A 23745-nucleotide genomic window follows, 5' to 3' on the forward strand; every position below is an offset into this window, starting at 1 on the left:
AGGGACAGAAGTGAAAGAAAAATACAGGAGTTTGAGGCAGTATGAATGTGAAAGCTAATCAGGATTATGGATAGATTTGCAAAATCAGTGATGAGGGCAGTGAGAAACAGAATTAGAGTCTGCCTAAAAACAAACGTGTACAACATGTATTTTTACCATGGTCCAGTAAGGAAATAAATTCTACTTTTTTAAAAGCATAGGAATATATATGAGTTCTAGAACTTGGAACAATGATGAAATGTTCATATATAAATTATTTGGAGCTAACAGAGTGAGATGTGACCTCAAGGATTGCCGTAGGGTTGACCGGTTGACTGTCCAATGACCAACTCTTGTGGAACTCATTGACTGAGACGAGAAGCACTACAGGAAATGGCCATGTCTTTTGAAATCATGAGAATTTAGACTACTTTGAGGAGGCAATCTGAGCCTAGCCACATAACAGCTCAAACAGAAGAATGATATTGAAATCATGTGTCTCTATGTATGTTTTCATGTTTTTTAAATCTTTTCTAAAGATTCCCTTGAACCACCTCAATGCATTAAAAAGAGCTAGTAATTTTTGTGTTGTTAAATGTCTTAAACTATTATATTTTAGCATTAGCCACTGAATTTATTTCTTAGACCATGTAATACTTTTGTGGGGACTAGTTTATTTTGTGACTTCCTGGCTCCAAAATTATGATTTAGCCTCAGTTGTTAGAGCACCTTTCTTGTTTGGACATTGTAATAAATGTCAAGAGAGTACAACTGGTAATTCTGTAAATTTAACTCTTTAGGGCTTTTATACTGATATGGTCCAAGCCTAAGTTTTAGTTTTTTAAGTTGCAAGGTAAAAAGAATAAAATGAGGACAGATAGGATAATTATAGAGAGAAATCATTAACTGTGATATTAAATGCTAATCAAAACTTCAAGTTCTCCAATTTAACTAATTTAAATAATAAAAATATACATATTTTAAATTACTTAAAAGATCTTTTTGATCTCTCTTACATGTAGACTCTAAAAAACTCTCATAGATACACAGAGCAGATTGATAGTGGCAGGGTGGGATTGAGTGGTGGGTGAAATAAAATGCGTGAAGGTCGTCGAAAGGTACAAACTTCCAAATATAAGACAAATACATTCTGACAATGTAATGTTCAGCATGATGACTATAGTTAACAATACTGAACTGTATATTTGAAAGTTGCTAAGAGAGTAAATCTTAAAATTTCTCATCACAAGAAGAAAAATTTGTAAATAATGAAGGTGATGGATATTAACTTATTGTGGTAATCATTTCACTATATATCAAATCATGTCGTATACCTACAACTTATACAATGTTATATGTTGTATACCAATTATATCTCAATAAGACTGAAAAATAATTTTAAAAAGCTCTTTGGATTTTTATTCCTTTACTAAACTTGGCATACAACATTTCCTGTATTTTCCACTATTTTATGAATATTGTCATCACATAGACCAAAAGTTGGCAACCTATAGCCCATGGACCAAATCCTGCTTTTGTAAATAAGGTTTTATTGGAACACAGACACACTCATTTATTTGTGTATTTTCTATGACTAGTTTCATGCTACAATGTCAGAATTGAGTAGTTGCAACGGAGTCTATATGGCACACAATGCCTAAAATATTTACCACTATCTGACCCTTTACATAAAAAGTTTGGTGACTTTTTTTTTTTATTAGTTTCAGGTGTACAAAACAATGCAATAGTTAGACATTTCACCCCTCATAAAGTGATAACCCCTCACCCCCAATTTATTGCCCCTCTGACATCGTATATATCTATTACAATTCCATTGACTCTATTCCCTATGCTATACTCCATATCCTGTGACTATATATATTGAATTATAGTTGACATACAATATTATTCAACTTCAGTTTCAGTGCAGTGGTCAAGCATCTACACCATCCATGAAGTGGTCTCCCTAATAAGACATGTGCCCATCTGACACCCTACAAAATCTTTACAACATTATTGATTCTATTCCCAAACTGTCATTCATATCCCTGTGGCAATATTATAGTTACCAATTTATTCTGTCTAATCCCTGCCCCTTCTTCCTTATACCCACCCCTCTCCCTTCTAGCAACAATCAGTTTTTCTTCTATATTTCTGAGACTATTTCTGTTTACTTTGCTCATTTATTCAGTTCTTTAGATTCCACATATAAGAGAGATCATATTATGGTATTTGTCTTTCTCTGACTGACTTATTTCACTTAGCATGGTAAAGTTTGTTGACTTGATGTGACGGTGGACATTAAGACAAATAAGTAAAGACTGCTCTTTAGAGTGTAGAACCCAGAGCTACTGAGCTGATTGACTTTAGAGTAATTTCTCTTGAAAGAATGAAAAATAAGATTTAAAAACCAAAAATAGCTGTCAGCTATCAAAAATGAGTTTCAGCTCCACCATCAATTTTTTTCAAATAACTAATTGTCAGTTCTTGGCTCACCACCAAATATGTTTAGAAGTTTAATATAATGGGCATTTTATGTGTGCAGCAAAGAATTATTTGGCTCTATTATTTTATTTAATTCTTTGAAAATCATAAGTGACATTCATTTTTCAGATTTAGATGAAATGGCCTGCAATCTAGAACTGATTTCTTATAAGAAAGTAGAGAAGATGAGATACAAAAATCACTAAGTCAGAGGCTCTAATGACTCATAAAATCTTTCTGGGCTCTATTTAAATCATTTGAAACTGAAATTAATGATTCATATATGTGATGGCTCTTGCAGAAGTAAGAAAGGAATTGCGATTCCTCTAATATTAGTACAAGAGCTTTGTTCTTATGGCACAGGGTGGAAAGATGCATTTCTAATGCCTTGAAATGTGTGTTCTTGCACATGTTCTCTTTCCTGATTTTGGATTGCAAATGGAAAATATGGCTAATTAAGTTAACTTCTGAATCACATTACTGTGAAAATGTTCACAAACAATACCTAAAAATGAGAAACCATTCCCGATCCCTCTGATTGCCCATTCAACTAATGACTAAATGACATTGTGCACGGGCTTTTATTTGTTCTTTTCCACACCAAATGTGTAAAAAACTTTTACATAGCAGATAATTTCCTGAACAGTTGAGCAATTTGGTATAAAGAAACATTTTTGTAAATTGAATCATATTTCCTGCTTACTTAAATTGCATTTTCAGAAATGGGTCTCCACTAAGGCTTTTCTTCCTCAACCCATTATTTAAAAAAACACATACCCACAATTAAAACAAATCACACTTTTCATAGAGAAACATAATTCTTAAATTCTTTCTGGAACAAGTAGAATTATAAAAATAAACAGTAAGCCTAAAAATTATTTCCAAATAAAAAAAATATATTATGTAAAACACCAAATTGAAAATTCAGTATTATTCAGTATATAAAATGTGGAAAGTTACCAAAAACCCATAAAGACAGGGTCAAGATGGTGGATTAGGTAAACGCTGTGCTTATCTCCTCTCATGACCACATCAAAATCACAACTAAACTACAGAACCACCATCGTTCAGAATTGCCTGAAGTCCAGCTGAACTGAAGCCATACAACTAAGGGCATACAAAAGAAGCCACCTCAACACTGGTAGGAGGGACAGAGATGTGGAACAGGCTGGTCCCACATCTCCATGTGACCATTAAAAATTGGGAGGGATAGTTCAGCTGCAGAGATTCCCACCAAAGGAGTGAGGGATTCCAGCCCCACAACACGCTCCCCAGCCAGTGCTTCATTGCTGGGGAGAGAAGTCCTCATAACTTTTGGTTGTGAAAACCAGTGGAGATTTTGTCTGAGTTAGACAGAGGGCAGCTACAGTCCCAGGCACCCCTCTAAACAGTCTGTGCACAGACTTACTTGCTGATGGACTCACTCTGAGCTCTAGGATTGGGGCAATAGCCCAAAAGGCCCCAGGGATATATGGGGAGGAACTGAGTTGTCTGGCTTCAGTACTAGGGCTGGAGGAGCAGCTTTCTCCCAGATGGAGGAGCTGGCAGAAGCCATTGTTTCTTTGTTGAGCTCTCCCCTTCCTGGCATGCAGGTAGCCACTATAAATGAGTCTCCATCAACCTGGCTAACAATGTTTCTTTGCCTGCCCTGGTGATTCCCTGAGATCTCGCCCCACCCAACTATCAAGCACACCCAAGCCACTTCCAATGGCTCCTCTGTACAAACAGCCTGCCTTGGACTTTCCTAAAATCTCTCAAAGGTTCACAAAACTCAAACAAGCAGCATATGGCTTTGGCGTGTTCCATACCTGTGGCTGAACAGCTCTAAGGCCCACACTAGCAACAGCCAGCCTTGGCTTGTGGTTTGGCCTCTTGAGGCACCAACAAGCACAGCACAGGTGGTGGCCATCTGCAGGTTACTTTGTGGCTTATGCCAGATGTCCCTGGGCAGGAAACAGGGTGCAGCTGAACTTGGTCTGCAGCAGTTTCCCTCCCAGGATGCCCCAGGGCTAGAAGACCCAGTGGCCAGCTTTGGACAGAGCCAGAGCATCACCCAGCAGCCTCCAAGGACAACACACCCACAGAGCAGACTGGCCAGGCATCACAGCCCTGCTAAAATGAATCATGCTCTATAGGGTCAGCCCCTCCATGATAGCTTTTCCACTATAATCACAGCCAGTCCTCACAGCCAGTCAGCCAAGGGGTCCATCCCTTTTACTGAGGTACAAACAGTAACCAAGCCTCACTCAACTACAACAGGAGGGCACATGCAACTCACACAAGGGACACATCTGGAGCACCCAGCTTAGGTGACCAGGGAGACTGCACCACTAGGCCCAACAGCACACCAACTACATGAGGTCATTATACTAAGTCTGGGAGATGTAGCAGCCCTACCGAATAGATAGAAACAAACACAGGGAGGTAGCCAAGATGGGGAGACAAAGAAACATGTCCAAAATGAAAGAACAAAACAAAGCTCCAGAAAAAGAGCTAAACAAAATGGAGACAAGCAATCTACCAAATGCAACATTCAAAATGCTCATTGATCTCGGTGAGAACTTCAACATAGAGATAGGAAACATAAAAATGGAGATAGAAAACATAAAAAAAAAAAAAAAGAACTAGTCAGAAATAAAGAATACAGTAACAGAAATGAACAATACATTAGAGGGAACTAACAGTAGATTAGATGCAGCAGAGGATTAAATCAATGATTTACAAGGTAAGGTAGCAGAAAACACCCAAATAAGTACAGCAAAAAGAATCCAATAAAATGAGGATAGTTTAAGGGGTCTATGGGGAGACGTCAAGAGTATCAATATTCACATCATAGGGGTACCAGAATAAGAAGAGAGACAGCAAGGAATTGAAAACCTATGTGAAGAAATAATGGAAAACTCCCTTAACCTGGTGAAGGAAATGGACATTCAAGTCCAAAAAGTGCCTAGAGTCCAAAACAAGATGAACTCAAAGAGGCCTATGGCAGGATACATCATAATTAAAATGCCAAAAGTTAAAGACAAAGAAAGAATCTTAAAAGCAACAAGAGAAAAGCAGATAGTTACCTACAAGGGAGCTTCCATAAGACTGGCAGCTGATTTCTCAACAGAAAATTTGCAGGCCAGAAGGGATTGGCATGAAATAATTAAAGTGATAAAAAGCAAGGAAGTAAAACTAAGATTACTCTACCCAGCAAATCTATCATTTAGAATTGAGAACAGATTAAGAGCTTCTCAGACAAGAAAAAGCTAAAGGAGCTCATCACCACCAAACCAGTATTACAAGGAATGTTAGAGGGATTTCTTTAAAATGAAAAAAAGGAATAAAATATATGAATAATAAAATGGCAATAACTACATACATCTATCAACAATTACATTAAATGTAAATGGTTAAATACTCCAATCAAAAGACATAGCTGAATAGATAAGAAAATAGGACCCATACATAAGCTGCCCATAAGAGACTCACTTCAAATAGAGACACATAGACACTGAAAGTAAAGGGATGGAAAAAGTTATTTCATGAACTGGAAACCAAAAAAACAACAGACAAAATAGACTTTGAAACAGAGGCTATAACAAGAGACAAAGAAAGACCTAGTAATTCCACTTCTGGATATTTATCTGAAGAAACCCAAAATGCTACTTTGAGGGGCCATGTGCATCCATATGTTTATCGCTGTATTATTTACAATGGCCAAGATATGAAGGCAACCTGGGTGTCCCTGAATGGATGAATGGATAAAGAAGAGGTGGAATACAATGGAATATTACTCAGCCATAAAAAAGAATAAAATCTTGCCATCTGCTACAACACGGATTGACCTAGAACGTATTGTGCTGAGTGGAGTAAGTCAGACAGAGAAAGATTTGATTTCACTTATAAGTGGAATCTAAAGAACAAAATAAACGAACAAAGGAAAATCAAACTCATAGACACAGAAAACATTTTGATGGTTGCCAGATGGTGGAGTGTGAAAAAGGGAAAGGGATTAAGAAGTATCAGTTGGTTGTTACACAGTAGTCTCGGGGATGTAGGGTATAGCATAAGCAATATAGTCAATAATATTGGAATAATTACATATAGTGTCAGATGGGTACTAGATTTATTGGGGTGATAGATGGGAGGAGGGTAAAAACGGTGAAGGGATTTACAAATACAAATTGGTAGTTACAAAAAGTCATGGGGATATAAAATAAAGCATAGGGAATATAATCAATAAATATGGTAATAACTATGTATAATGCCAAGTGAGTAGTAGACTAGTCACCTAGGGGTATCACGTCTTAAATTATATAAATGTCTAACCACTATGCTGCATACCTGAAATAAATATAAAATAATATTGAATGTCAAGTGTAATTGAAAAATATTAAAAGGCACAGAAAAGATGAAGGGGAATAAGTGGTTCAAATCTTCAGGTATAAAACAAATAAGTCATGGGGGTATAATATACAGAATAGGGAATATAGTCAACAATATTATGATAACATGGTACGGTGTCAGATGGTTGCTGGATTTATCATGCTGATCACTTCTTCAGGTATGTAAATGTTGAATAACTATGGTGTACACCTGACACTAATATAATATTGTATGTTAGGTATGTTTTAATAAAAATATTTAAAGAAATAAAATGTGGAAAGGGAGAAGTTTAATCTCACTGTATAATGTTTACAGATTTTTAAAAAAGAAATGGAAATGAAAAGTTTTCACATTTAATTGAATAACTCTTCTGTTCATAAGGCCACCATGATTATCTTTTTAAGATATATTCTGGCCACTTTCCGGACATTTAGCTGAGGTGCTGAAGGTATAGTTTAAACACATTTAACAATTGTCTTTATGTAATATGTGTGCCATCTCTTTATGAAATTGCCTTTTCTTTCATCTTTCCTCAATACATTGCTGAGGATGGTAGTAAAAGCAAGCAACATAAAAAATCCAGCAAAATAGCAGAGAGGACAGCAGAGCCAAAATTCATGCTAATAATGATTTCCTTACATAGAAGCATTTTTATGCTGTATGTTAATCCAGCATGCAAGTCACATCACTAATGTAAATCATGGTTTGCCCACAAAAACAGATTTCCATGTATTATAGAGTAAATACTGATACTGAAGTTAGAGTGCTTTAAGAATGACTTTCGAAGCAGGCATCTGGCTGTCCTTCTTAGCCCCAACAATTATGATTCTTTCCTTTAGGTCAGCAGCTGTAGAGAGCAGCAGTAGACATGGTGAAGCCTAGAACTATGCCTGTTTTATTTGCATTTTGTTCCTAGCACTTCATAAATATTTGTAGACCTACTGAAGGATTTAGATTTGGCCATTCTTCCTCTATTTATGCTGACTCCTGCTATTTTCCCTGAATTTTCCTGTTATGACTATTTTATGTATTACCTCAATATTCTTATGCCCCTAGTATTAATTCTATAACACACCAGTCATATATAGCACAGTTATCTCTCTTTCTTTCACCCTCTCAACCACAAAGGAACTTAAGAGAGTGTAGCTATAGAAAAGGGAATCACAAACCAAACCAAAACAGCAATGAAAACTATAAGCCAGCCTTTCCATGTTTCATTTTTTTCATGGGGAGAGGGATTAGACATTCGAGAGGATGGAGGTTATGTTCTTTCCATTGGCTGGCATATGCCATGTACACCTAGAACTTAATAAGAACTTTTTGATGTTGACAATTATGATAGTTCAAGGGAGGAGGAAACTGAAACAATCAGAGAAGGAAATGAGACCTGATCTATGTCTCTCAGATTTGTATCTACAGTCTATACCAAAGCAATTATTTCACCCACATCTATGAGATTTGAACATAAATCACTAGATATGCATCATTTAGTTATCCTAACAACTTCAAGTTTACACTAAAATCATCTCAAGGTCGTGGTTTTCCCTATGCTTAAAGATTCCCCAATTTCCCAGGTGCCAGCAAGTTTTTCCTCAGCCTAACTATAATTCTTTCTTCTGTAATATAAGCCCTGACTCTACCCAGCTGACTAAAACTGCTCCTTATCTTCATCTGGATAATATTTCCTTGCCTACTTGAAGGTTATTATTACAGCTTCCCTCTACTCCGGCATTCTTTTCCCTGGGCCAACTGATTCTGGTCCCTTAGCTTTGCCTATTTTGTAACCCTTTCGACACTGTTATGTTTATCTTTTGGCTAATCCCCAAGTATACTGCATTTCATTACAATGACCTCAGAATAAACTGGATGGAATGTGGGCAATGCTAAGTCAAGTACCCGAGTTACCTTATAGTTTCTCTTTGCTACATTTACTTGTGCACCTTGTGTTATCAAGCTATTGGTAGTAGCATTTGGTACTTCTTGGTAAGTTCAGGATCCTTTATGATCATCAGACCTTTCCTGTTAAACTTGAGTCATGTTTTCCCCACTTTCTCTAATTCAAAATGTTTTCTTCTCTGGGTAAAATACTCTTCTATTCTGAATGTCACTTGCTCCATGACTTAATGGTTTAGAAATAATTTTAAGCGCCTACCTATCTGTTTTTAGGAAAATCCTTTCAGACTTTTGCAGCAGAATAAAATGTCCAAAAAAGACAAAACATATCAGAGATAGTAGAGATTTGAATGGTAGAAAAGGTAAGTCTAACTTCTTCATTATACAGATGATGAAACTAAGACTTCAAATGATTACACAGTTTGTCCCAGTCACAAAGATTCTCAGGAGCAGAGGCAGGATTGAAACCAAGGTCCCCTGATTCTCGGTTGCATGCTCTTTCTACAACACAGTGAAGTCTTTCACCCATTCCTTATGTTATACTAATAATGTTGACAAGGTAGGGTTACCAAATGAAAAAGGTATGGAAATTGTAAATTTGAAGGAATTTAATAGGAAACTATTTTTATGTTAAGTTACACAATCTTATTATTGAATAGTATATACATTATAAATGACTTTCATCCTATATTATACTGGAAAATGTGTTGTATTTCCGTGAGCCAGAAAAAATAGGTTCTTCCCACTGAACTTTTATTTTTAAACTTTATATGATGTAAATTTTCAAATGTATGCAAATATGGAGAGCACAGAATAGTGAATCTAGATTCAGCAATTATCTGTACGCGGTCAACCTTGCTTTATCTATAGTCCTCATGCTCCCCACAATTATTTTTATGGAAACTCAAGGCATCATGTCATTTTATCTGTAAATATTTCAGTATGTATTTTTAAAAGATAAGGGTGCTTTGTTTAAACCATAACCACAATAGTTATCACACTCACAGATATTAACAGTAATTTCTGAATATCAAACATCCAGTCATATAATTGCTTAATATCATCAAATAGCTGAATTTCTTTTCCTTGTAAATGACTTGGGTTTTTTGCTTGGATACTCAAAAGATTTATTACTTTTAAAAGGAAACTTTTAGATTTAAAACTATTAAAGTCCCATAGTTTTATTAGAATATATTTTAGCAATGGCTCTTCTTAGTTGATTTTTCCAGGGACATGATGCCCTCTTTCAATGTGTAGTTTTGATCAGAGTTCTTTAAAAACAATGTTTAGTATTTGTTCTGTTGCACAATTGTTCTTGTTCTAGTTTTCCTCTGTTGGAACTCCTATCATATATCTTTCTGGCTTGCTTTCATCATTTGTAGGGAAATTATTCTTCTCCTTCTCTTTTGTCTTATAATGCCTTTTATGAGCAATCCTATTATGCTGCTCAGTTTCAGTGAATGAGGTTTCCTGTTCTTTGGGAAAGGAGGTGTGAGCCAAAATAGATTTTGTTGATTCAGAACTCTAGAACTCCCTTTTTAAAAAGGTGTGGTCAAAAAATATGTCCAATAAACTTTAATTAAAAATTAAATTAAAAAAGAAAAAAAAATATGTCCTCATATTTTCTGAGATCTGTCTCCCTGCTCTCTACCTCACTTTTAACTGGCCCTTCTCTTTCCTCTATTCTGTTGCTCCAGTGTGTTCCATTTGGATTCTCCTTTCAGCACTATCTTTGTAGTGTCAGACTCTGTCTTGTTAGGGAGATTGGTTAATTTTGAGAATTTGTATGGCCCAGACTAATCCATCACCACTCAGACCTAATGAATCACAGATCTCTGCACTACCTGTGAATTGGATTATGCAGAACACTCTCCCAGGTTGGCAGCCATATATGATAATTTGTCAAGTCCTTTGTCACCTTATTTTGTTTTCATGTTTTCTGTGGGCCTTTGATTTTGCTGTCCTAGTTGTTTTATTTTTATAGAACATAAGTATTTCTATGCTGTATCTGCCCAGAATCCTCCCTTGCATTATCTTTTAAAAAGTAAACAAATCAACAATAAAAAGGTGATACAAAACATTATATATCTGGTATTTCCTATGGTCTGGCTATATTCAGTCATATCTCTGATACCTTTTATCCTATAGTAAAATTTCAAAAGAATTGCTCATGATGATTATGATACTAGATCAGTGCAGAATCTTGAATCATCAGAAAAAGTGTCTCCGCCTAACTTTTAATTTACTCCAGATTAATTTAATTAGAACACCCCATTCTAGTGTTTAATGTTTTGACAGTCTGAGGCTGTGAACACTAAGGATATGTATTTGAATTCTGTTCAATTATTCTAATACTTTCTAGGACCAAATTCCAAATATATGTTATAAAGATCTGCCTCAATAATTACTATGGTTAATTTACTAAAAATTGATAAATTATTTAGTATTAATATATTAGAACAAATTTATAACCTTCTGGTTTATGAAAAGCATGTTGACCTTTACTTTCTGTCACGTTGATTTTTTTAATTAATATTCTCAGAATAACCAGAAGTGTATTTCTTCTCATTGGTGTCACTCCTAAAGGTAAAATTTATCTTTCAAGTTAATGTCAGTAATGGGATGATGGGAAAAGAGGACGAGTTGGCGGCAGCCCTGGAATTTAATATCTAGTGAAATTTAAAGTCTTGTTTTCTGAAGGAAAATTAAAATGTTTTGCTAAAGGACAGAAAAACTGAATATTTTAAAATTATAATATCCAAGAAATAATGTTCAAAAAATTACATTGAGTAGCACATTGAGGAATTTGAGTTGCATATCCATAGATGTAAAAAATTAATATGTCCTTTGAACAAATCCAAGTCACATAAAACCATTGGGATAAAAAAAAAAGAAGAAGAAGAAGAAAATACAGGACCTTTCCATGAGCAAACACAGGTCCTGAATGAGTAGAATTTAATTCAAGCCTGCTCTTGATGAGTGATGATGGCTTGGGTACTTACAATGACACCTTGATACTCAACTGTTAACTCATTCATTTAAAATACATGTATTTTTATGCCTTTTTTATGCCAACCCCTGTATTAACACATATGTGGATTAATGTGATTTTGCCTCTGTATTTGATAGATAAGGTCTAGTAGGATAACCAGCCGTGTAAACAACTTAATGAAATACCACGTGGTATGTGTTAAAATAGAAGTATGATGACAGTAAAGAAGATACAGATGTCACTGCCTCTTAGAGAAGCTGTGAAAGGATTCCCAGAGAGGTGATTAATAAGGACCTGAAAGACTGAGAGTGTGGCAAAGAGAGGAAAGTATGTTCATTGGAGGGCACAGTGTATACAAAGGCATAGAGGAATGACAAGGCATGGTGTAAAGTTCAGTGTGACTAGAATAGACAATTCAAGTGGAAGAGATAAAGCTACAAAGGGAGGTTACAGGAAATGGTATTCCTATATTTCATACTGAGCCATGATTTTATAGATTGGTGGTTCTCAACTCTATCAAAGTCTGTAGTAAACTGAATAGTGGCCACCTAAATATATCAGGTTCTAATCCCTGGAATTTGAAAATGTTACCTTACAAAGAAAAACGTTCTTTGCAGCTGTGATAAGTTAAGGATCTTTAGATGGGGAGATTACTCTGGATTATCTGGGTAGACCCTAAATCAAATCACAAGTGTTCTTATAAGAGAGAGGCAGGGGAAGATTTGACATAAATGCATAAGGGGAGGAGGCATGAGGAGGTACTGTGCTGCGAACTAAGGCTGGCTGCCACCAGTACCAGGTGTGGGGTAGCTCTGCAAAAAGCCCAGGGTTCCCTGAAGCCTGCTACTGCCTGCCGGCTGCCTATAAAGCTCAGCTGCTTATACAGCCTCATGTGGTTTGTGAGTTGGATGAGGCGGGGAGTCTCAGGGAGTCACCAGGGTGGAGCATGTGGTGTTTGCCAGGTTAATGTATATTTTGGTTTGGCACCTCTCTTCCTTTAGTTCTTAAGATATTATTTTCTTTAGTTCTCTGAACACAACTGAAATACCTGATTTAAATTTTTGTCTAGTAACTATAATGGCTGGGCTTCCTCGGGGACAGTTTCTATTGGTTGCTTTTCTCAGGGTGTGGGTCATTTTTTATTTATTTCCATGTCTACTAATTTTTGCTGAAAACTTACATTTTAAATAATATAATGTGGCAGCTCTTGGAATCAGAATCTCCTACCTCTCCAGAATTTTCTTATAGTTGCTGTTTGTTTGATTTTTCTGAACAAATTCTTTAATGTCTGATTTCTTCGTCATGGGTAACTGCTGGAGTCTCTGCTGGCCAGCTTAGTGTTCGGCTTATGATTGGATAAAGATTTCCTTAATTTCCTGGAGCTAACAAATCCCCTTGTGTTTGCCAAGGGGTTCTGTGAGTGTTTGGGTCATATCTTCAACACTTCAGCAGGCAGTGTGTAACTCTGCCTTAGCTTTTTCTTCCTTCTTGCACAGAGTCTCAAGGTTAGGCAGAAGTAAGAGTTTAGGTCCTTTTCAGGTTTTTTAGAACACAGCTCTGGATATGTCACATCCTTATACATGTACTTGGCATTCTAGATTCTAGTAATATGTCTGTGCTTTTCAAATATCTCTATGGACATACTTTTTTCTAGATTTTCCTTTTAAGCTTTTAATAAGCCTGTTATTTGCCCCAACTATTATCTACTGCTTCTGGCAGCTGTGATGTGAAACAATTGCCCCTAACATTTTTTTTCTACAAATAATATAAAATTGTTTTCATTGAGAAAAAAGCTGTTCATAGTGGATGATTTCTAAGTCAAGTCATATTCAGACAGTATTATTAGTGGGTTAGTTCAGGGAATTACCAGATAGGTCAAATAATGACAATTCTCTGGGAATGGGGCTTGGAAGGAGCTCTGATTCTTCCAAGGCAGCCAGGGCTGCCAGGCTGCTTTTTTTTTGCCATGATTGCAGGCTGTTCATTTTTGTTTATTATAGAGCTGGGGAGGGAGGTGATGGAAATAGAGCAAGGTAAAAATCCAATAAATCTCACTGTTTTTACTGATTTTCAACCATTTTTCTTGAATAAAAGATAAAAGCTCCCCTGATTGCTGGACTCTTTTGGTTAATTTCCAGAGTTCTGAAAAAGTTCATTTCAACAATTTTTGCCAGTATTTTCATTGCTTTTATGGAGGAGAGGGTTTTTAGAGTTCCTTACGCTACTTTTCACTATCTCCCCAATGTCCTCTTTTAATAATAAGTAGTTTTTAATAATATCCTTTACTGTCCTAAAATGAAATTCATGGATAATATAACCTATAATACACATAATTCGAAATTATCAATATAATTATTTAACTGTAATATAATGAAGAAGGAAATAATATATTTATAATTTACAGTATTTGGGTAAACAATACTAGAAGACAAAATGAAAGAGTCAGACACACCTATTTGTAGAAACACTTTGAATTGGACATTACAAATAGAAATGATTACAGTTATGCTTTTGGAGTATTCTAATACCATGTGTGGCCATTGATGTTATAGTTTTCAAAAATGCTGAACAATTCTTGATAATATTCCAAACAAAACAAAGTACAATCTTGCCTTGATTTACATTAGACTTGCATTTCTGGAAAATTCAATGTATATTAAAGCCATGTGAAAAATATTAGTGTTTTTTTAATGTAAAACTGAATTATTTGGTCCTAGGCTTAGATAATTACATACATGTTTTTTGTCGACATGAATGGTTGGTGGGATGCGAAAATTTAGCATGGTGTGGAACTGCTCCTCACATCCATGGCCACTACCCACTGAATGTCAGAAACATCATCACTATGATTTAGACACTTTGAGACACCCTCTCCACAAAAAAAAAAAAAAAAAGGCCCAAAATACCCCCTCAAGGGGGCAGTACCACTCCTTTGAGAACCATTGGTAGGTGTCTTTTTTTTTGGGGGGGGGGTGTCTTGTTTTTCTTTTAATTTGAGGTACTCCAAATTTCAAAGAAAGTTCCCTAGTAAGAAAAGCGATAAGCTGATCAAGTGCAAGTATGCTATACTCACAACTCAACTGCTACTCTGCCCCACATTGTACTTTTCAGGATACCTGAATACTGAAATTATAATGAAAAACTTTGTAGACACTTTGATGGGTTAGATGCCTAAATCTTTCTTTTCTTTTTCCTTTTGAATTTTTACTGTAAATGTATTTTATTTAGTGTATTTAGCTGAAAAATATAGAAACTGGTCTACATGGAATAACACTGCTTCCCTCTGTTTTAAGACGTTAGGTCCTAAAAGAGCTTTGTAATTCCGTTGACATCTTTCTGTAGTTGGCTGGCCCAGTGATTTAAATTCCTTGAGTAGTATCCCTGTTGTATGCAACCCAGATTCTATACTAAAGACCTTCACTTTGTTTCCTTGTGGAGATGAGTGAAAGCTGTTCTACTTAAGAGTCACTAAATTTCATAGTCACAACTGTTTTAAGGAACCTACACTATGACCATTGCCATTTTATTTCTTTTTCTTTTTTCTTTTTACTTTTTGACCCTCTTCACCCATTTCTCCCACCCCCACTCTTCTGCCCCTGGCAATCATCAATCTGTCCTCTGTTTATTTAGATTCAACATACAAGAAAGATCATATGATATTTGTTTTTGTTTGACTTATTTCACTTAGTGTAATGCCCTCAAGGTCCATACGTGTTGTCACAAATGGCAAGTTTCTGTTCCTTTTATGGCTGAATAATATTCCATCATGTGTATATATCACAATATCTTTATCCATTCGTTCATCAGTGGATACTTAGGTTGTTTCCACATTTTGGCTATTATAAATAATGTTGCAATGAACATTGGAGTGCATATATCTTTTTTGAGTTAGTGTTTTCATTTTCTTCAGATAATACCCAGAAATGGAATTGCTATATCATATGATAGTTCTCTTTTTAAATTTTTGAGGAACCTCCAAATTGTTTTCTATAGTGGCTGCACCAATTTACATTCCTACCAACAGTGCACAAGGGTTCCCTTTTCTCCACATCCTCACCAACACTTATTTCTTGTCTTTTTGATAATAGCCATTCTAACAGGTGTGAGGTGATAGTGGTTTTGATTTGCATTTTCCTGATGTTTAATATATTTTCATGTACCTGTTGGCCACCTGTATGTTTTCTTTGGAAAAATGTCTGTTTAGATCTTATGCCCATTTTAAATCTTTTTTTTCTATTGAATTGTATAAGTTCTTTACATATTTTGGATATTATCACACATGATTTGCAAATATTTTCTCACATTCAATAGATTGTCTTTACATTTTGTTGATGGTTTCCTTTACTGTGCAGAAGCTTTTTAGTATGATGTCGTTCTACTTATTTATTTTTGCTTTTGTTGTTTTTGTTTTTGGTGTCAGATTCAAATATCATCACCCAGTCCTATGTCAAGGAACTTAGTGCCTATGTTTTCTTCTAGGGTCAAACACTGGGACCCTTGCCATTTCGATGTACATGTGGTTTTATCAGTTCTGATGAGGAATCAAATGATGAAAATTCTATGAAATGAATCTACCCTGGTTCTCAGTAAACCATAACCAAATTCTTCTTCCCACTGTGTTCATGATTATACATGAATATTGTTGCAGATGCTGTAATAGCTATAACCTTCTTTTGACCTTCTGAAAATATTACCTAATTAGTCAGCTTCCATGTTGCCAGGTGATGTGAAATGTTGTGGCTCCTGGCTTTCATTCTAATGGATTTAGAATTACATGCATTTATATGTTGGCCCTTCCTTTACAGCACCTGCAAGCTGTATGCCTGAATCTGAAAGCAGATATTCTGAGGCATGTATTTCTTACAGTCTCCCAATAGCAAGAGAATACTTCTTACAGTTTATAAACATTTTTTATTTAGAGTTGCTCCTTTCTTTTCTGTAACACAGAATGATGCATTCTCACCAAATAATGCTTTAGCTTTAAAAATGTTTGAATTTGATTCCACAAGAGGGCACCATGGTAAACTTCATTTTCAAAGAGACCCATAACAGGTCAGCTAAGAAATCCCAAAACTAGAATTTTGAATTAAATGTAATTAAAGCAGCAATACTTGATGAAAATATTGATTCCATTGTGATATTTTTTTTAAAAAAATCTCTATAGACTGATTCATTTTGCTAAGGACATGTTCATCACTCCCAGGCACAACTTTGGCAAATCAAAAATAGATACAGGCTTTACTCTGGCCCATATGTGAGCTCCCCTGACTGTCAAGAAAGCAGCAGAGTTCTGTTGGGGAGTGGGGACTTCTACTTTGATGGCTCTAAAACAGAATGAATGCCTTTCAGCGCATGAACCCCAGAAGGCAAACCAATATCACACTTTCCCACATACTACAAAATAGCTATCTAGCTCCAATTTCAGGGTGGATTTCAATTGTTTACTACTAATAAACTTTAGGAGTGAATTTACACTATTGTCCAAGTTCCAAAGCAAACAAGATTCCATTCCCTTATTCAGAAATCATGGTATTGAGATTCTGCAGAATTTGCCAAATGATGGCAGCTGTATCAGAACTCACAACTCCAACAGGAATGAACAAAAAACAGGAAACACAATGAACCCACATCCATGGCTCCATCGGTACATGGTGATATGTCATCAGGGTATGTTAATGCTCTGATATTCACTTATTCATTCAGCGGTACTTCCCACATACTACTGTTGTGGGCTCTGGGATACAGAGGTGAGGGACATTGATTGGGTCTACCTTAATGGAGCTTGGTTATCAGTAGGGGGAAGACATATAAAAAGATGATGAACAAGGAATCAAATAAAAATGTACGGAATTTCAGATTGGGAAATCACTGGAAATTAACAGAAAGGTACTTTGAGTGACAATGAAGGGAAACTCTCACTTAGGCTGAGAGAAGCCCTACCTGTGTAGTTTACATGAAATAGAAGAAAGAGCCACCTATGTGATGATATGGAGAAAGGAAGCAGCAAAATTGAAGGCCCTTCAGCTGGAAGGACTGCAGTGTATTTTACCTGAAATGAGGATGCAGTGGTTAGAGTGGTGAGTTCTAGGCAGAGTGATGCAAAGTAAACTGGGGCTGATCATAGCAATGATGTTGAGTTTTACTCTCAGGGCACAGTTTAAGCAGAGAGCTAATATGGTCCGGATAATAGATTTGAAGGGAAGGAACAAGAGTTAAAGATGGAGTGCAAGAAATTAGACAAATCAACTAGGAAGCTATTGCAGTGGCCCAAAAGGAGAAAATGATGGTGACTGCAGAGATGGACTGAAGTAGCCTCATTCAAGATATGTTTTGGAAATAGAATCTACACGACTTGCTGATAAATTAGATATGGGGAGAAAGTAAACACAAAGATGATTTTCAGGTTTTTAGCGTGAATAGCTGGGTGAATGGTGATGCTATTTACTAAGGCTGAGGAAAGAATGGCTTTCAAGGAGAGGTGGGGGAGGAGGGAATAATTAGGCATTGAGCTTTTACACGGTAAGTGCAAGAAGACTGTGATACACCCCAGTGAACTATATCAGAGCTGTCCTCTGAGCTCTCAAGTCACAAGTTTCATTTGCACCACTACTCTCTCCCCTTCCAAATACCAACAGAGATGTTCCCTGGGTCTGTGTTTTCAAGGTCTGCAGTCACAAAGGACAGAGAGCCTTTCACCTCCGTTTGCATTTCCTACTAAACTACAAGCTGATGTGGCTTCCAATTCTCATTTGCGGCTGTCCCGCAGGACAACTACAAATCATTACCTCCACAACACCTGTGTGGCATCAAGTGTCGGATTTGTGTGGATTTGTTGGATTTTCTGTGGCCAGGAAACTCAGCTATTATTATTACTAGCTGAGTAACCTGGGGGCACGCTATTTAACTTCTGGGAGCCCTATAGGTCTTTGTAAAGACAATAGCAATGATTACACGTAAAAGCAATTTGTAAATTGTAAAAGCAGTTACATAAATAGGTGTTGTTATTCTTTTTCTCATTTTCATCTTAGTCATCACCTCTGTCACAAATAATCAGTCATTCACTTTGTTCTGTTCTCTTCCCTTTCTTCTAGCCTGCTTCTTCTGTCTCTTGTCCCTCTTCAGCCACATAAATTTGCTTTCCCGAAAAAGGCTGGTTATTTGGAGACATCATCACCAACCAATCAGAGCTCACTATTCCTTCTGGCTGGTAAGCCAATCAGATGTAACCTTCAGGTCTCTTTTCAGTGTTGCTAGGGCTTCAGGTCTACTTCTAAAAGCTGACTTGCTTGCTTTCTGTTCTCATTTTCTCTCCCTCCCTCTACCCCCCACCCCCCACCCCCTCTCCTCCTGCTGCCCTTCTCTCCATCCCTCTCCCCCTCCCCCTCCCCCTTCCGCGTTTGGAGCAGTTCCAAATACTTAAGGCTTCCGGAAGTTTAGGTCAGGGATAAGCAAGGTTTGACTATGTTTTTTTTTCCCTTGAGAAATAGAAAACAACTATTCCATGTTCAATATTTTAGCAAGTATTTTAGCAGCTTAATGTCCCTTGGCTACATAAAATTTAGTTTTGTTTATGGTAATTTTTTGGTGTGCAAATCAACTGTACTTCAGATAGACCGTAGCATAAACTGGCATTTAATTTTGGAATGAAATGTCATATCACTTGAACCTCACTGGGCTTCACAAAATATATTCAAAATATTTTAAAGCTCTTCCAGTTTTTAACTGATGACAGAAGATGATAAATACATTCTGGTTATTCTGCTTCTACTTCTTGAATTTTCAGTGCTGGGATTACTGGAGAAAACCACCATGGATAGCAGTGATTTGGGAACTAATACCTAATCTCTAAGTGGGTGTCCTCTCTCTCACTTCCTGCTTATCTTTGGAAGCTAATTAACATGGGAATAATAGCTAGAGGATCAGCTGATCCATCTTTAAATGTTATGCAGCAGGGATATTAGAAGATTCCCTTAACACAGAACAGCTCTGCCTTCCAAAACCCTAAAGAGGTTTGATAAGGAAAAATAACAAGTGATGTCTTTCTCATAACCTTTGCTACCTACTTAAAAACTGAAACAGTACAAGAACTTGCAGCTTAAAATGACCAGAGAAGTGGCAGAAAGCCAGAATTCTGTCAGAGACAGCTTAGAAAAGCTTAATGATTAACAAATGGGTCACTGCCTTCAGGCTCTGACCTTTAGAACTAACCAATTTTAGCCTTTTGGTTAGGTTCCTTCAAATCATTATGTGTCAAGGAAAAAAATATTTCCTAATGGCACAGTACCACCCATCCAAAAAAGGAGTCAGCAGACCACGCATTTGGTGAGTAGATTTTCTGATAACACAAAGTTGATTCTAAACACAGTATTAACAACTATCAAATCATGTTTTTTTGTTGTTGTTGTTATAGTTTAGGGAAGGCCCTAAGCACTACTGCATATCCTGCAGGTGAAATGTACGAAAATCGGTTAACATGGTAACGGCTCTAAAAATACCTAGGCTACAGTTTAACCACAGAGTTTCCTCCTTAACGTAAAAGAGCCACCATTCCGAGCTGTTTGAAAGTGCAACAAAAGCAATCTCTGTCGGACTTTGTGCAAGCAGGCTATTAAATCAGGCCTGGCAATGACTATCTGCAGCCACTCTACATCAAAGTAATAATTAAAGTTTTGTAGGCCAGAGCAGCAAAGCACAAACTAGCTAAGAAAAATGTTAAATTGATAAGCCTTTTTTTTTTTTTTTCTTCTTTCCCTCCTCCAACCTGTTTTCGAGTGTGGCAGGGCCTGGAGACAAAGAGTCACCACACTGTAACCGCAGAGCCCCACCCGAAGGAAAGCCTGGGGCAGAAGGACCCAAGGGGACATGGGCAGGCTGCCACAGTTTTCCCAGCAACCTCTGCACCAGGCCCATAGAGGGTGCACAGGAGGCAGAATCCCTCACGTGGGGTTTCCCATCAGGGCCCTTTGCCTAGCATAGACAGCGGCGGGTGGAGTCAACCTTTTCCTTGAAGCCCTTTTAGACAGTAAGAAACACATTAGGTAGGCTCTTTTAAATTCTGAGTATTTTGGCTGTGCAGGGGAGATTTCTTACTAAATTCTGTCATGTCTAAGCTGCCAAATTTAGTAAATTATAATATCTGACACCCAATTACATTTGAATTTCAGATAAACAATTAATAATTTATTTAGTGTAAGTATGTCCCCTCGTGCAATATTTGGGATATACTTATACTAATATATATATATATATATATATAATTTTTTTCCCACTGTCTATCTGAAATCCAAATTTAACTGAATGTCCTGTGTTTTATCTGGCAACTCTAGTAAGGTCCTTTCATTTTCTTCCTTCCTGATAGACTCCCGAGTCTCCAACACCCAATTAGTAAATTGGGTTTTGTTTATTTGTTTGTTTGGTGTTTGTATTTTAGTTTGCTTTGTTGTTGAGTTTTGCTTTGCTTTGTTTCTAAGCTTTGGGTCAATTTAGAAAGGCTACAGGCCATGGAAAATGAACTAGCATGTACTAAGCTCATTCTCATGCCAAGCCTTATGTTCCTAGGTACTTTTGATGCATTTTTTAAAATCCTCACATTGTTCCTGTATGGTAGGCTCCTTATAACACACATTTTTACAAAGGGGGCTACTGAGGAGCAGAAAGATTAAGTGGCTTGACCAAAGTCACACAGCTGACTAACAGCAACTCTAGGAATAAGCCAGGTAAATATGACCCCAACGGGCTTTAGTATATCTGCATTAGTTAAATTTAAATGTAATGTTTAAATTTTGCATGTTTTTAATATATTAGTTTCTTTTTCTTAACAAACCTCAACCAAATAGCACAGATTCCATAACAACTAAAAAGCTCTAATTCCCAGCTGAATTGGGAATTATTCTCCATCAACTCCTTCTAAATACTAAGTTACTTTATTGATTCCTCTCCTGTTATTGGACCTCCTGCCCATTTCTGACTGCTCTCCACTGGAATTATTCTAAGTGCCTTCCATATATTAATTAATTTAATGCTTAAATCAACCCTATGATATAGGTGATACTGTAATTAAAATTCCCATTTTACAGATGAGGAAACTGAGGTTTAGAAAGGTTAAGCAACTTTCCCAAGGTCACACAGCCTAGGCTTTACAGACAGGAAGACCAGACTTACACCATGGTTTATTCATTTAGAAGTGTTCTACTGAACTACTTAGGAGTGTAGGAAAGGCTCTGAACTTCAATTTCTCCACACCGTAAATTGAAACTAGTAGTGCCTCTCCCACAAGGAAAAAGTACTCAACAAACAAACTTATAACATTATTTTGAGAATTATTTTTACTTGGCACTTGTGACAACACAGGTTTTGCACTCCAAATTCACCTTTTTGCAAATCAAATTCATTCTTTTGTAAATCAAATTTTTCCACAAAAATGTTTTCTTAATCTTTGTAATAAAAATAAATCCAATGTTAAGTTATTGTTAAATTTAAACATTTTATTGCATGTGTTTAATAATCAACATAAAATACTTATATTTAACATCAGAAAAACTTATTTACTTATAGCTTCATTTATAACGGTTCTCCTGCCGCTGCTCATGGTAATTTCATGAAATTAATTTTTAACAAACAAAGGTGCAATCTTAAGTTAATACACCAGCTTGTGTGACCAACGGTTAGAGGATGAAATGTTTCTCTAATTGCAGCAATAAACATTCAGGGAATGGTGTGGCATGAAGTAATTGCACATTCTACGGTTACTTCAGATATTTTTTGCGAATTTCTTCAGAGATTATTGCAGAAATTGGATGAAGATAATCTGGAGGAAGTGTGGTTTGTTTTGGACAATGTAAGGCTCCACAAAACCCAGGAAGTACATGACCTTGTTGGTCAGACAAGACATGCTTTATTATTTCTACCACCATACTCTCTAATGATGAACCCCATTGAAGAAGTTGTTTTCAAAAATTAAGTTCTTTGCAAGAAATATTTTGGCTGATTCATCAAACCATGAACATTTAGTAGATGTTATTAATCATTCCGTTGCAACTATTACTCCTACAGATTGTCATAATTATTTTATGAATATGCATATGAAATTACCATGAGCAGTGGCAGGAGAACCGTTGTAAATGAAGCTATAAGAAAGTATTTCTGATGTTAAATATAAGTATTTTATGTTTATTATTAAATACATGCAATAAAATGTTTAATTTTAACAATAATTTAACATTGGATTTATTTTTATTACAAAGATTAAGAAAATATTTTTGTGGAAGAATTCGATCTGCAAAAGGATGAATTTGGCTTGCAAAAAGGTGAATTTGATTTGCAAAGGGTGAATTTGGAGTACAGAACCTGTAAGAGACATAAGAGAATATTTTAGGTTAGGGATTGGCAATATTTTTCTGTAAAAGGCCAGAGATTAAATACATTAGGCTTTTCAGGCCAACAGGCAAAATCAAGGCTATTACATAGGTATTTACATAATAAGAGAGAAATTTGCATGAATCTTTATTGATAAAATTGAAAATGTAATAACAATAATAATAGAGTACAATTTTCTGTAATAGAGGTCTAATAATGAGATGAATATGTGAAGACTGAAAAAATATTAATACTTTTCTTCCCACCTTCTGAGTTCTTCTAGTGGAGCTAATAATCAAACTAACAGAAACAGGTTAACAAGAGAAAATCAAATTTTAATACATGCACATGGGGAATTCACATATGCATGAAAATTCCAAAAATAGTGAGGTAACATTGATTACATATGACAATTTAGACCAAGGAGAAAAGAGGGAGAATGTGGTTTTAGATTTCAGAAGTGGGAAAGGGCTGGTGGGGGCCGGATGGCTCAGTTGGTTAGAGCGCGAGCTCTGAACAAGAGGGTTGCCAGTTCAGTTTCCACATGGGCCAGTGAGCTGCACCCTCCACAACTAGATTGAAGACAATGAGCTGCCACTGAGCTTCCAGAGAGGCAGCCAGATGGCTCAGTTGGTTAGAATGCAAGCTCTCAAGGTTGCCGGTTCAATTCC

At 36.4% G+C, this 23745-nt stretch overlaps 1 protein-coding gene across 3 annotated transcripts in view; it reads left to right on the forward strand.

The window, feature by feature from the left end:
* Positions 1–23745, forward strand: part of RNLS (renalase, FAD dependent amine oxidase) — a 258444-nt gene that overhangs the window by 153236 nt on the left and 81463 nt on the right. The window lies entirely within an intron of this gene.

This window comes from Rhinolophus sinicus, chromosome 15, assembly GCF_057876585.1.
Source record: "Rhinolophus sinicus isolate RSI-liver-muscle chromosome 15, RSI-T2T, whole genome shotgun sequence".
NCBI lineage: Eukaryota > Metazoa > Chordata > Mammalia > Chiroptera > Rhinolophidae > Rhinolophus > Rhinolophus sinicus.